Source organism: Triturus cristatus, chromosome 10 (assembly GCF_964204655.1).
Source record: "Triturus cristatus chromosome 10, aTriCri1.1, whole genome shotgun sequence".
In the NCBI taxonomy this organism is placed as follows: domain Eukaryota; kingdom Metazoa; phylum Chordata; class Amphibia; order Caudata; family Salamandridae; genus Triturus; species Triturus cristatus.
In genome coordinates this window covers 858,222,238-858,234,732 of record NC_140593.1, presented here as the reverse complement: position 1 = coordinate 858,234,732, position 12,495 = coordinate 858,222,238, and the positions used below count along the sequence as shown (strand labels likewise).

At 48.4% G+C, this 12,495-nt stretch overlaps 1 protein-coding gene across 1 annotated transcript in view; it reads right to left on the bottom strand.

Annotated features, from left to right (window-relative positions):
• Positions 1 to 487: 487 nt before the first annotated feature.
• The window catches only part of LOC146796113 (autophagy-related protein 9A-like), a 236,975-nt gene continuing 224,967 nt past the window's right edge, over positions 488 to 12,495 (bottom strand). Inside the window, exon 15 of the mRNA XM_085628481.1 lies at positions 488 to 2,343. The gene's annotated coding sequence lies outside the window, so the exon portion shown is untranslated. The remainder of the gene's footprint in view (positions 2,344 to 12,495) is intronic.

Below are 12,495 nucleotides of genomic sequence, written 5' to 3'. Positions count from 1 at the left end.
TGTACAGCTAGTCAATCATAAGTGCACATGTAGTACGATATTTGCTAAGTGTCAACATGCCTGTGTCACTTCTGTGCTACATTGCCAGTGATGAGGATAGGTGCAACAGGGCTTAGTTTGTGGCAGTGGCAGCAGGAGGTGCGCACCGCCACATATTTTGGGGTACTTGGACTTATTATTCAGGATCAAATTTTGAACACGAAATAGAAAGCAAAGAAGAAAAAAAAAGGAGAGAGAAGAAAACAGTGATAGCGGGAGCTAGTAGACATGAAAATGAATATGGAAGAGAGAGCTAAAGAGACAGGACGTCTAGGGTGATGAGAGCAAGAGGCATGAGGAGGAACCAAGCGAGACTAGGCACCGTTGGTATTCAGCAGCACTGGTAGCTGGCTCTCAAACACTTTGCATACACATATCAGCACTGGTTACACGTGAATGGTTGCACATGAGATCCCCAGTCAGTAAAGAATGGACAAGAAGTGACAAACAAGTCTGTAAACATTTAATTTATCTGGCGCACACATTAGTTCCATTGTGGATGTAGGACCCAAACACCCAGGCCTTGAGACACACCCCTGCAGCTCCGGGAAAGTCAGCACCATGGAAATGTGGCTGTGCCGCTCTGCTGTCCAATGGCACAAAGTCTGTTCATATCAAGTATAACAATGGCGATGAGGATACACGTCATGCTTGCAGAAATCGCCTACCCTTACATAAGTGACATCATCAGGAGAGAGGGCGTTAAAGGAATAGAACAGGATATGCAAGGCATGTTGTGCCAGGCTCACGATTCCTATATACTAGGGGTACTGCTAGGGAGATCATTAGCTAATAGTGCTCATAATTGCTAAGCAAATTTTAAAACACCCAATATAAATAACCTACAGTGCAAAGGTCAAGCAAAGAGAAATGACGGGGCATTTTCCTCCACTCTGCTAAATCTAGCAAGTTCAGAACCTGACATCCATCCAGACTATCCAACAGCGATGACATTCCTTCAAGTGCAAGCACTGTCTTCAACAGGGTATTATCCCTTTTGGAACAATTTAATCCAATTCACTGCTCTGGCCATAAGTGTTCACTGCTGGCTGTGTCTCCAAGGCTCTTCCTGGCTAGGTGTAAACTGGCATGACCGAATTTTTACAATATGGATGCACACACTGTACCACATGAAAGGTACAGTTAAAGGGCCTGCCATAAGTGTTTAGGGTAGCAGGTGAGGGATAGAGACCACCAGCCTTCAATCTCACTCTGGTCCCACCCCTACCAGCTGCTGTGACCTAGATACACAGTTCTTTTGTGAAACAGATCCAGTCACCTCCTACATAACAATCACAATTTCCTACTGAGTAAGGGGAACCACAGCTCCCGAATCAGACAAGCATTCCCCATCTTTTATTTGACTGGAACTCAAAGTCGGCCATCCACTGTGTAGAAGAGTTGGTATCAAGCAGTGCAAGTTGATAACATAGGTGAACACCTCCCGGCGTCTTCTTATCGGTGCAGTAGGTGTTTGAAATTTCATCCCTGAAAACCATGGGGGACTCCTGGCTAGGCAAGGACTTAGTGTTTTTGCTTCTCTCTTAGAATCTGCACGCACAGATTCATCTCTGGAAAAGGTGCAAGTGACTCTTCAGGGCCTTAGCATATCTAGGCCAAGGCCATAGAACGAAACGGGAGCATCAAAAGTACAAATACAATTCTTGCTCATTAAACTAAGAACAATAAATAAACTTCTCATCCTCTCAGTCGATGCCCCTGTACCCCCTTAACTGATGCGGCAGCAGGTAGCCTAGTGGGTAGTGATATGAGGTGCCTCGGTTCCAATAGCAGAATGTGTAGTTAGCAGATTTTCAATTCTCTTTACAGGCCAATGTTCATAAATACTTCTCTTTTTTTTCTCTTTTTGTAAAAGAAATGTAAAATAGCTTATTTTACTCTTAGAGTTAATGAAGTAAAAATAAAAAATAAAAACACAAAAAGTCTCTCACTGATATATTAAGCAACTCCAACATCCCGGGAGTTAACACTGTCCAGGCAAAGCAGCATAAAAGAGTTTCTTATCCTTGAGAAGAACTCCGAATCTATCCATCACGCTCACATCCACCGCACGCAAACACACACAGAGTGACCACCAATCACCCCCATCATGGCACGATGAGGGCATGCGACCCATGGAGAAACAGGAAGGCAACGAGGAAGACAGCTCAAGGTGGGTGCTCGAAGCCAGGAACCAATACCATGGAAGACCTTGTGCACCTTCCTGTTCCTGGTCACAAGCCTGGTATCGAGAGGGTCCAATGGGAGATGGCCACTGTCTTTTAATGGATCCGTCTAAGAAATCTGAGGGTAAAGAAAGACACTTGTCACTACAGCACAGGTCATAAATAGCATTAAAACCGCATACATGGAAGAGCACTGATCATCATCAATTCTGCACACTTTCTAGTCAGTTCTTCAGCTTTACTTTTGTTTATGCAGTACTATTGCAGTGTCTTCCTCCGCTAATTTGTTTTTAATTCCTTCCCATCTTTCAGCCATGACCACTGATGAGGGACCACAAGTCCAACATTAGCCCCCATGCAGACACCTGCCCGCTCCATGAGCAGCAAATGAAGGCCTCCAATCCTGGAAGGTGAGTGGGGCAGCAAGGGTGTGGTGGAAAAATATCACTTTATCGAGGCTGGCGAAAATATTCGTAGTGTAGCTATTCCTTATATTGGGTACTTTTTCTTTGATGGTTTGTAATTAAAGGAAAAATAATTTATCCATATTTGTAGTTCTCCATCATGAACATCATCAAAGAAATAACTTTTTTTTTACAAACAATAAAGAACTAATGCTTTGGGCTGCACAGGGATTGGCAAGCTGCCTTTTTAACACCCCCAGCCTGCAGGACCTACAATGCTCTGCACCAGACATTCCCTCGGTTCTATTTTTATGCAAGTACCTGGTAATAAAAAAAAACACAACTACAAGTAGGCGGTTTTGGCTTCAACACTAGGGGATCTTTACCATTCAAATAACACGACTTAGCAAAATATCCTTGGAGACAGCTTTCCCACGCTGAAAATCTGGTTTGGTGGCATAGTCTATCCAGCAATCCTTGCTGAACCCATCCCACTGTAACTGCATGGTTGCGAGTCTGCATTTGTGCCCCCCGCACCCACTATGCTCTAATTACTGTCCGCCACTGTATATTGGAGGTTACTCCAACAATTAATGGCAAGGAACAAGCTAATGCCCAGGAGCAGATGGCTTCATGAAAAAATATGATAAGACCTTTGCCCGTCAGCAGGTGCCCCTGCTAAAGGAGATGTCCACTGGAGTCAATGACATTTAGGGCAAGACTCAGTCTATTGAAGAAACAACAATATCCCTAATCTTGAAACTAAATACAAACTCCAATGTTCTAGCCCTACATAACTCCTCAATTTAAACGTCCACATTTTATAAAGGGATTGACTCATGGATTGGATGGAGTAATGCATTCCTTGATTCACAGAGATCAAGCCAGATTTACATAAAGACTAAAAACAGAGAAGAAACACAATCTCACATTTCATTCACATAGCTAGGCAGGTAGAATTTGTGAGTGTGTGTGTGTGATTAGATCTTAGTTTCTTTAGGGGGTGGCCTAGTGTTTAACATGGCGGACGTGCTCTAAATGAGCCCTCGTAACTGGCCTCAAGATCCTGCTCAATCCACCATAATCCTGAGTTCCACTGTGTCAGTGGTGGATGTCAGTCGCCCACCCTGCCTGGCAGCATCATTCGCTAGGAGAGAGGAGACACCAGTCAGTGAACAGCCGATGGGCCAGACGCATATGGTAAAGTTCAGGAGCCGACCTGGACTGCAAAGGAGGCCCCTTGAAGGTGGTCCCAGCAGTGGGCATGGTTGGCAAAGAGGGGTAGGTATGAAAAGAGACAGAGCTGCAGGAGTTGTGGCCCGCGGCCCTTATTTGAACAGCTGAAGGAGACACTTGGCTCTTAGCCATCCTTCAGAGGGATCTCTCACGGTGGGCTGCAGAGAGGCAGGAGTAAGGCGACAAAGGGAGCCGAGATGGGCACTGTTGCCTGCTGAATCTTTTGCTGAAGTGAGTACGAGCTGCTCATGCCCAACCCCATAGGGAGGTGAGCAGGAAGGGCCGGCTTAGAATACTGCTCACTGCCACAAAAGCACTGTGGCTCTCTGTGAACAGGCAAAGCAGGACCTGGGCCTCATTTGTGGTGGGGCCCCCAGTCCCCTTTTTTGGAGTGACTGGTCTGGCCGGAACCACAAGACCAGCTTATAATCTGACACAGCCCACATATGATAGTGTGAGACACAGCCCCTGCATAGACAGAGACCTGCCTCGCTGGAATGAACCACGAGGCTCACATGTGACCATAGTAGGTTATCATCACAACATGAAGACCTCTGCTCTCTGCTTTCACTCCTTTAATCCTAGAGTGACTTCCCTCAATACAATACTGGCCTTTGGAGAGGTGCCTGCAGCCTACTGAATGGAGGGGAAAGCTGGTGATCCCAAGTGCATTTTGACAGCCCACCCAAAAGGAATAGCACAAGACGAATGTGCTAACTAAATTGGACCAGTTCACCAGGGCTGACTATGATATGGTGCCTCAGATACAGACTACGACCTTGCTGCCTCGCCTCTACTCCCACTCACTGGCATCCCCAGATACTATACTAAAAAGCTATGCAGGACTCTCCTACCTTGCTGTTATCCAAGATTGGGAAAGTGGCAACTGATGAGTCCCAGCAGCGCCAAGATCAGCACAATGTTGTGCCGTATCGTCACGCAAGAAGCAAGCATCTCAGATTTGGGGGGGGGGGAAGACTCATACATGATCTCCATAGAACAGGGAAGCGCCTGGAGGAAACAACTTGACAGCTCAAGGAAAGACAGAAGATGCAAAGTCAACCTTGCCACGACAACCTTTTGCATTGTGGAGTTACCGGAGGATGTAGCGGTCAGGAACCTTAACACTTTCTATGGTGATGGTGGCTGTCTTGGTTCCCTGATAAAGGTGCTTCTGGATACAGACACAGCTCTGTCAGCTCAGCCTCCCCTTGGAACACCCCAGTACCCTTCATCATAAAACAACTTAATTATGAAGAGAGGGGACACCATCCGTGCAGTACCCTGGGCCAACAAAAGACTATTCTATAGGAGCCAATGAGTGATAATTTTCACGGACTACACTCGCCGTGCTTAAAAATTGCAACACACCTTTGTAGGGGTGACAGCAAAGCTTAGAACTATGGATCAGGACTACAAATACATTTTTCCAGCAAAGCTGAAAGCTGTGCACCAAATGAAAGACTATGTCTTTGACATCTCAGATTCTGTCTCAGTACGGGTTGAGGAATGGCCGACCATACGGCTACCAAACAACCGCTTTGAGTCCAAAAATCTGAGACTCTGTGATGGAGGTTGCCTTATGAGAAGAAAGACTTTGGCAGCCCAGGAGAAACACCTTTGAGCTCTGTGCATTTGGATGACAAAGCAGCTCCAAGGAAACTGATAAAAAACAGCAGGGGAAGAAAAGTTGAATGATATGAACATGTATAGCACTTAGAAGACATGCAGGGAAAATAGAATACTCAACTGTAACCATAGTTCCATTATTAGCGATAATACTATTCTAGTTATCATGACTTCAAACCTCCAGGTAGGGGTATTGGGGTCATCTGCTACTTATATAGAGCAAGAAGGGGGGGGGGTGCAAATTATCAAGTTCAAAGTTATTATGAGTGGTTTGTTTTGGTATTGGTTAGCTTCACAGTAGAAATTGTAGGGAGGTGGAGCAGGGAATTATTCTGGGTTCTTAGTTTCAACGTCAAACAGAGTTATTCCAAAACATAACACAACACCCTTTTGACTACATGGCATGAATAGATACCATCACAGGATATCACATCATGGAGTGTTAATGGACTGGTAGATAAGATCAAGAGAGGGGAAGTTGTTCCGTATTCTAGGCTCTGCTCATCCGACGTCCAGATGCTACAGGAAACACGCTTGCTGGAGACCAACTGTACTTTCCTAAGGCGTTTTAGCTATGATTAGGTCTACTACTCTGAGTTTGTGAAATGATCTCAAAGGGTGGCCACACTATAGAAGAAATACTTTACCCTAGTGATGGCCGAGATCACTCTTGACCACCCGAGTTACTAAGTTACACTGATGGGAATGGTAGACGGCCAGCCATGAACATTGATAAATATCTACATATTTCCTACCTTACATTGGGTGTTCTGAAAAAGTTGAAGGGTTGCTCTCTGGACACCCACAGGCCCTGACAATCCTTGGAGCTGTCTTTAATGCAGTAATGAATAAAGAAGCAAACACATGGGGTTCAAGCTGCTGGACACTACCGCACCTCAAAACTCACAGATGAAAAAGGTACATACCTTTGTTAAGACTTTTTCTGCTGGATACTCTATTGCAGTTTCCTTACTGTTAGAATATTCCCCGGGCACCAGTTGGATCCAGATATTTTTTCAGCAGTCCTCCTCCGAACCACTAGTGATAGAGTGGTGCAGTAAATAGACAACAGCCCAGTGTGCTGACTTCAGTTTCTTGTTCAACTCTTTCTGGGCCCTCGGACATGGAGCTCGAACATTTTACTGTGAACATGTGCAGATCTCTAATTTGGGACCTTTTGTGATGGTTCAAGGAGGCCACTCCACAGAACGGGTTGGTGGGAAGGAACCACTTCATTGTTTACCTGCAGTAAACCTTAATTACCCTACCTGGTTTTCCACCAGTTACCACAGCCCTCTACTTACTTACAGATATCTATTGGGCTATACTCAGCCATTATAAGATGCAATCAATCAATCATTGGGGGGTGGGAGGTCTCGTATTTCCTGGGTGTTCAATGGGGTCTGTCAAAGAGCCAGGTCTTGAGGTCCCTCAAGAACTTGGGGAGTGATGGTGTCTGTCGGAGGTGGAGAGGGAGGAAGTTCCATGCCTTGGCAGCGGAGAGATAGAAGGAGAGTCCTCCTGATCTGGTCTTCTTGATGCGTGGTACCGTCGTGAGGGAGAGCTGGGCCGAGCAGGGGGATCTTTGGGGTACGTGGAACGCAAGGCGGTGGTTCATGTAGGCGGGACCAGTGTTGTGGAGGGCTTTGTGGGAATGGGTGAGAAGTTTGAAGGTGATTCTCTTCTCAACGGGGAGCCAGTGTAGTATCCGTAGGTGTTGCCTGATGTGGCAGTGGCACGGTAGGTTGAGGACAAGTCTGGCGGCGGCGTTCTGAACGTTCTGGAGTTTGTGGGTGAGGTTCTTGTTGATCCTGGCATACAGTGCGTTGCCGTAGTCCAGTCTGCTGCTGATAAGGGCTTGTGTGATGGTTTTCCTGTGTGCGATGGGTATCCAGTTGAAGGTCTTTCAGAGCAGGCGGAGGGTGTGGTAGCAGGAGGAGGTGGCAGCCTTGATCTTGCGGTCCATTTTGAGTTCAGAGTCCAGGATGATGCCGAGGTTGCGTGCGTGGTCTGTGGGAAGGGGAGGGATTCCGAGGCCAAAGGACCACCAGGTGTCGTTCCAAGCATCGGAGTTCGGGCCCATGATGAGTACCTCGGTTTTGTCTGTGTTGAGTTGCACGCAGCTGTTCTTCATCCACCTGGCGACTGCTTCCATTCCATCCTGAAAGTTGTGTTTGGAGATGTTGGGTTTGCTGGATAGGGAGAGGAGGAGTAGGGTGATGTCCGGGTACGATACGATGTTGAGTCCGTGTGGACGATGGATGCGAGCAGTGCCGTGTAGATGTTGAACAGGGTCGGGCTGATGAAGGATCCTTGGGGGACTCCTCAGGTGGTTGGTGTGGGTTCCGAGAGGGAAGGGGGGAGTCTGACCCATTACGTTCTGTCAGAGAGGAATGAGCGGATCCCGTCACAGGTCTTGTTTAGGATTCCCACGTCTAGGAGTCTGCGGGTTAGAGTACGATGAGAGACCGCGTCGTAGGCCGCAGAGAGGTCCAGGAGGATGAGAGCCACAGTCTCTCCTCTGTCTAGGAGGGAGCAGATGTCATCTGTCGCAGCGAGAAGGGCGGTTTCGGTGCGATGGTCCTTCCTGAAGCCTGATTGGGAGAAGTGGCGGAGGTTGTTTTCTTCTATGAAGGCGGCAAGTTGACTGTTGATGGCTTGTCATGCAGTACAGATCTGTAGCTCGTATAGTACAATGGTATCCTTTTGTCACACTTATCAGTACATAACTTTCATCATGACTAGAATATTTACGGTACATGCAGTGTATTTTACACCCTACAGTGGTCCTCTGGGGACGAGACAATTGGTGGTTCACACAATCCCCCCCGGTACACATTCCACTTAGTCCAAATTGCCAACCATTTTTGGGGACATCCCCGTGCAGTGTAGACAGTTTTCTCTCGAACCATACACCAGTCCATATCCTCTTTCCATTTCTTCAGTGTGGGTGCTGCAGCGGCCCCCGATAACTGCGCTATATTGCGCTTGGCAATCATCTGCCCAAGTGTGGCCCAGATCCTCCCCTTCACATTTAAATCTGTGGGCTCCCAAATGTTCAGCAGGCATCTCTTGGCCTCAGGCAGCAAAGGCACCCCCCAAACCGTACTTATAACTTTCAGCATTTTTCGCCAATAGTCTTGAATTATTGGGCACTCCCAGAGAACATGTAGGAACTCGCCCTTCATTCCACATCTCCTCCTACATAACCCATCCACACTTGTACCCATGTGTATTAGTTGGGTCCCTGAGAGGTAGACTCTATGTAGAACGTTTAGCTGTACTGGTTTCAGTTTTGCAGATATAGCCACTTCTTTGGGTGAAGAGAGTGCATCCCGCCACTCTTCATCGTCTATTTCCAGACCATCCCTTACCCATTTTTCCCTAAGTGCCGTGAGAGGGTCAGGGGTGTGGTGAATGAGCTTTTTATATGTGAGGGATATGCATTTGTCTGGCAAATGCCCATTGAGCAGTCTGTCTTCAAGCGGGGACGCCGCAGGCAGCTCAGTGCCTAGTGGGATGTTAGCCTGTAGAGAGTGACGAATCTGCGCATAACGAAACTGTTCTGATGCAGCCATTTCGTGTGTCTGTAGCAGTGCAGCAAAAGTTACCACTCCATTCCGCCCCCAAAGGTCCCGGATGTGTGAAATACCGATGAGGTCCCATTTGTCAAACCCTTTGGTTCGCCCCAGAGTCCCCAGCTGTTCCGTATCCCATAGGGGGGTGGCCAATGTGAGCCTATTGGCCCATCCCAGCGCTTTGTTGGCCGCGTGCCATACCTGTACCGCGTGTTCCGTGGGGTCTGTGAGCGTGTACCTAGTAGGCCTAGAATAAAGTGATCTCGTGAAGTCACCGCCCGGCAGTAACCACCTGTCCATTCCGTATGCAGGGTCATCCCCATTTCCGTATTGGCATTGGTTAATCGCAGCTAGTTGCGCTGCCCAATAGTATTTCCTGATGTCTGGCAGGGCAATACCCCCATCATACCACCCTAACGTGAGCCTACCTAGTGCTATTCGAGGTCTACCATCCCACAGTAGGTCTCTCTGCAGGGACTCTACCTCCTTAAAGAAGGCCTGCGGTACCATGTCCGGGTAATTTTGGAGGGCATATAGGAATCTAGGTAGTGCCATCATCATAAACAGTGCCGCTCTCCCGAGAAGGGACAGGGGAAACTTCTTCCAGACATCAACATCCCTTCAGAGTCTCTGCAAGGGAGGCACCAGGTTTTGTTCATATCGCCTCCTGACATCGGTGGTTATAAATATACCAAGATATCGAAATCCATCATCCGCTACCTGCATCTCTAGGAAGAGAGGGAGCGGTTCCATGGAGCATGTAAATCGTCGACTTGCTCCAATTAATTCGAAAACCTGAGTTTCGTCCGAAACTGGCAAAAATATCCAGTACCACCCTTAATGAACGTGCAGGGGAAGATAGAGTAGGATATCGTCAGCGTACAACGAGATCCTGTCCTCCCAACCCTCGGTCCCAACGGAGTCCTCGAACGGCGACATCTCTACGTATCCAGGCCGCGAGCGGTTCAAGGGAGAGTGCGAACAGCAACGGTGAGAGAGGGCAGCCCTGCCTGGTTCCTCTACCCAGTGTGAACACCTCTGACATCTTATTGTTGGCCGATACTTGTGCTAGTGGTTCGGCGTACAGAAGGTGTACCCACCCTATAAACTTGGGCCCAAACTCCATCTTTTTGAGCACCGCAAAGAGGTATGCCCATTCAAGGGTGTCGAACGCCATGGTGGCGTCCAACGAGACCACCATTGCGTCCTCCTGAATTCCGGGGCAACGCCCCAGTACACCATGAAGGCGCCTCAGGTTGAGGGCTGTGTTGCGATGAGGCATGAAGCCCGATTGGTCGGGGTGCACTAGTTTAGTTATGATAAGCCTAAGTCTGTTGGCTAATAGTTTGGCCAGTATTTTTGGTTCTGCGTTAAGAAGTGATATTGGTCTGTACGAGGTACATTCATTCCTCTGTTTCCCTGGTTTGGGGATTGCAACAAGTGTGGCTATGCGCTGATCCCTCGGCAATTTACTTGTTGTCATACTATCGTAATACATGGCCTTCAGATGTGGCACTATCTTGTCTGGCTTGAGCTTGTAGAGTTCAATTGGGAGGCCGTTGGGCCCTAGTGCCTTGCCCACCCTAAGATCACCGATTACTTTGATCAGTTCCTCCGACGTGAGATCTTCCTCCATCTGTTCTCGGTCTTGGTCAGTAAAGGTCGTTAGCTTGATGTCTGCTAAGAATTCGGCAGAGTCATCCTCCGTGAACTCAGAGCTTTTCCGGTACACTGTCTCGAAGTGTAAAGCGAGTTCCCGTATTACGTCGTGCGGTTCAGTGAGGAGTACCCCCAAAGCACTCCTGAGTTCAGGTACCACTCTTTGTTCCCTTTCTTTCTTATCCAGCCAGGCTATCAGCTTGCCCGCCTTGTCACCCTGGTCATAGATACGCCCATCTCTATCACGCGCAAGGGTTTTAGCAGCATCTGTACCAATGGCTTTATATTCTGCTGCTCTTATCTGTAGTTGATGTGAGATGTCATCGTCCGGGTCTTGTCCAATTCTCTCCTCCAGCCGAGCGCTTTCGCGCTCGATATCGGTCAACTGTTTTTCTTTATCCTTACGTCTACACGCCACTACTGATATAGCCTGTCCCTTAAGAACTGTCTTGAATGCCTCCCACAAAGTGGAAGGAGACCCCACCGTGCCCTCGTTATCCACAAAGTATTGGTCAATTACCTTCACCAGTATCGCTCTGGTCTCTGGACCTTTAAGGTGCCAGGGATTTATCGGCACTATGCCTCCGACTCTCTTGTCCCCTATTGTCAGGTGAACCCAGATTGGTGAGTGGTCAGATATACGTCTAGGTAGGTGCTTAACTTCCGTCATGGTCATGTCTGTCTGTACGGGGGAAGAGGACGTCGTCGATTCTAGAGAGGGTACTGTGTGCCCCCGACAAAAAGGTACACTCCCTACAAGTGGGATGCCGTTTCCTCCAAAGGTCGACAAGACCAAAGGCGTCAAGGAAGTGGGGGAGCCACTGCTGCCCCGGCCCTATATCCCGTTGTGGATGCCTATCCCATTCCCCTGATAGAACGGAGTTAAAATCTCCCCCAATCACTAGGTGTCCTGCAGGTAGTCCGAGTAAAAAGCCGCCTAGGTCCTTGTAGGATTGAGCTTGTAAGCCGGGAGGAATGTACGTCGCCACTAGTATGAGCGTTCGGCCCTCCCACAGTCCTGCGACCGCAACGTAGCGCCCTAGCGGATCCGTCCATGTCCGCTGAACAGCGAAGGGGAAAGTGTGGCACCCAGCTGGCTTTCTTGACGTGCGGGTTGGAGGCTTTCTTGAGGGGAGCGAGGGTGTTGGCGCAGTCGGTGATCCAGTTGTGTAGGGTGCAGGCAGCGGTGGTAGGGTCATCATCTGTGGCGATCGGAGTAGAACTGCTGAGGCTGGCGGCGAGCTGTTGTTGCGGACCTTGTTCCAATTCCTGTGCTGGAGCTGGTGTAACGTCTGTAGGGGATGTTAGTTTGAAGGCGAAGTGGACGCAGCGGTGGTCCATCCAGGGGAGTCCAGAGGTGTGGCTGAAGGTGATGGTATTCCCTGCTGTGAATAAAAGGTCGAGGGTGATTTCCACTGAGTGCATTGGTTCTTGTATGATCTGTTTGAGTCCGATGTTGTGGAGGTTGTCCAGGATGCAAGACCCTGCTGAGTATTTGGGGGAGAACATCAATGAGTACATGGAGGAGGAGGAGGAGGAAATAACCTACCTCCCTATTGATGACGAATGTTGCCAAATAATGGATGTTTCCATATTTAAAGCAGTTTCACAGATGGTGGCACCCTTGGAGAGGACGATCGTCCAAATACAAGCACTGTGCCTACAATTCATCGCTCCATGGGAAGAATCCTCTGGGCCCCTACACCTTCAGGGCAGCCTCAGGTAAAATCAGATGCTAAGAACAAACGAGCCAGGTGACGACTT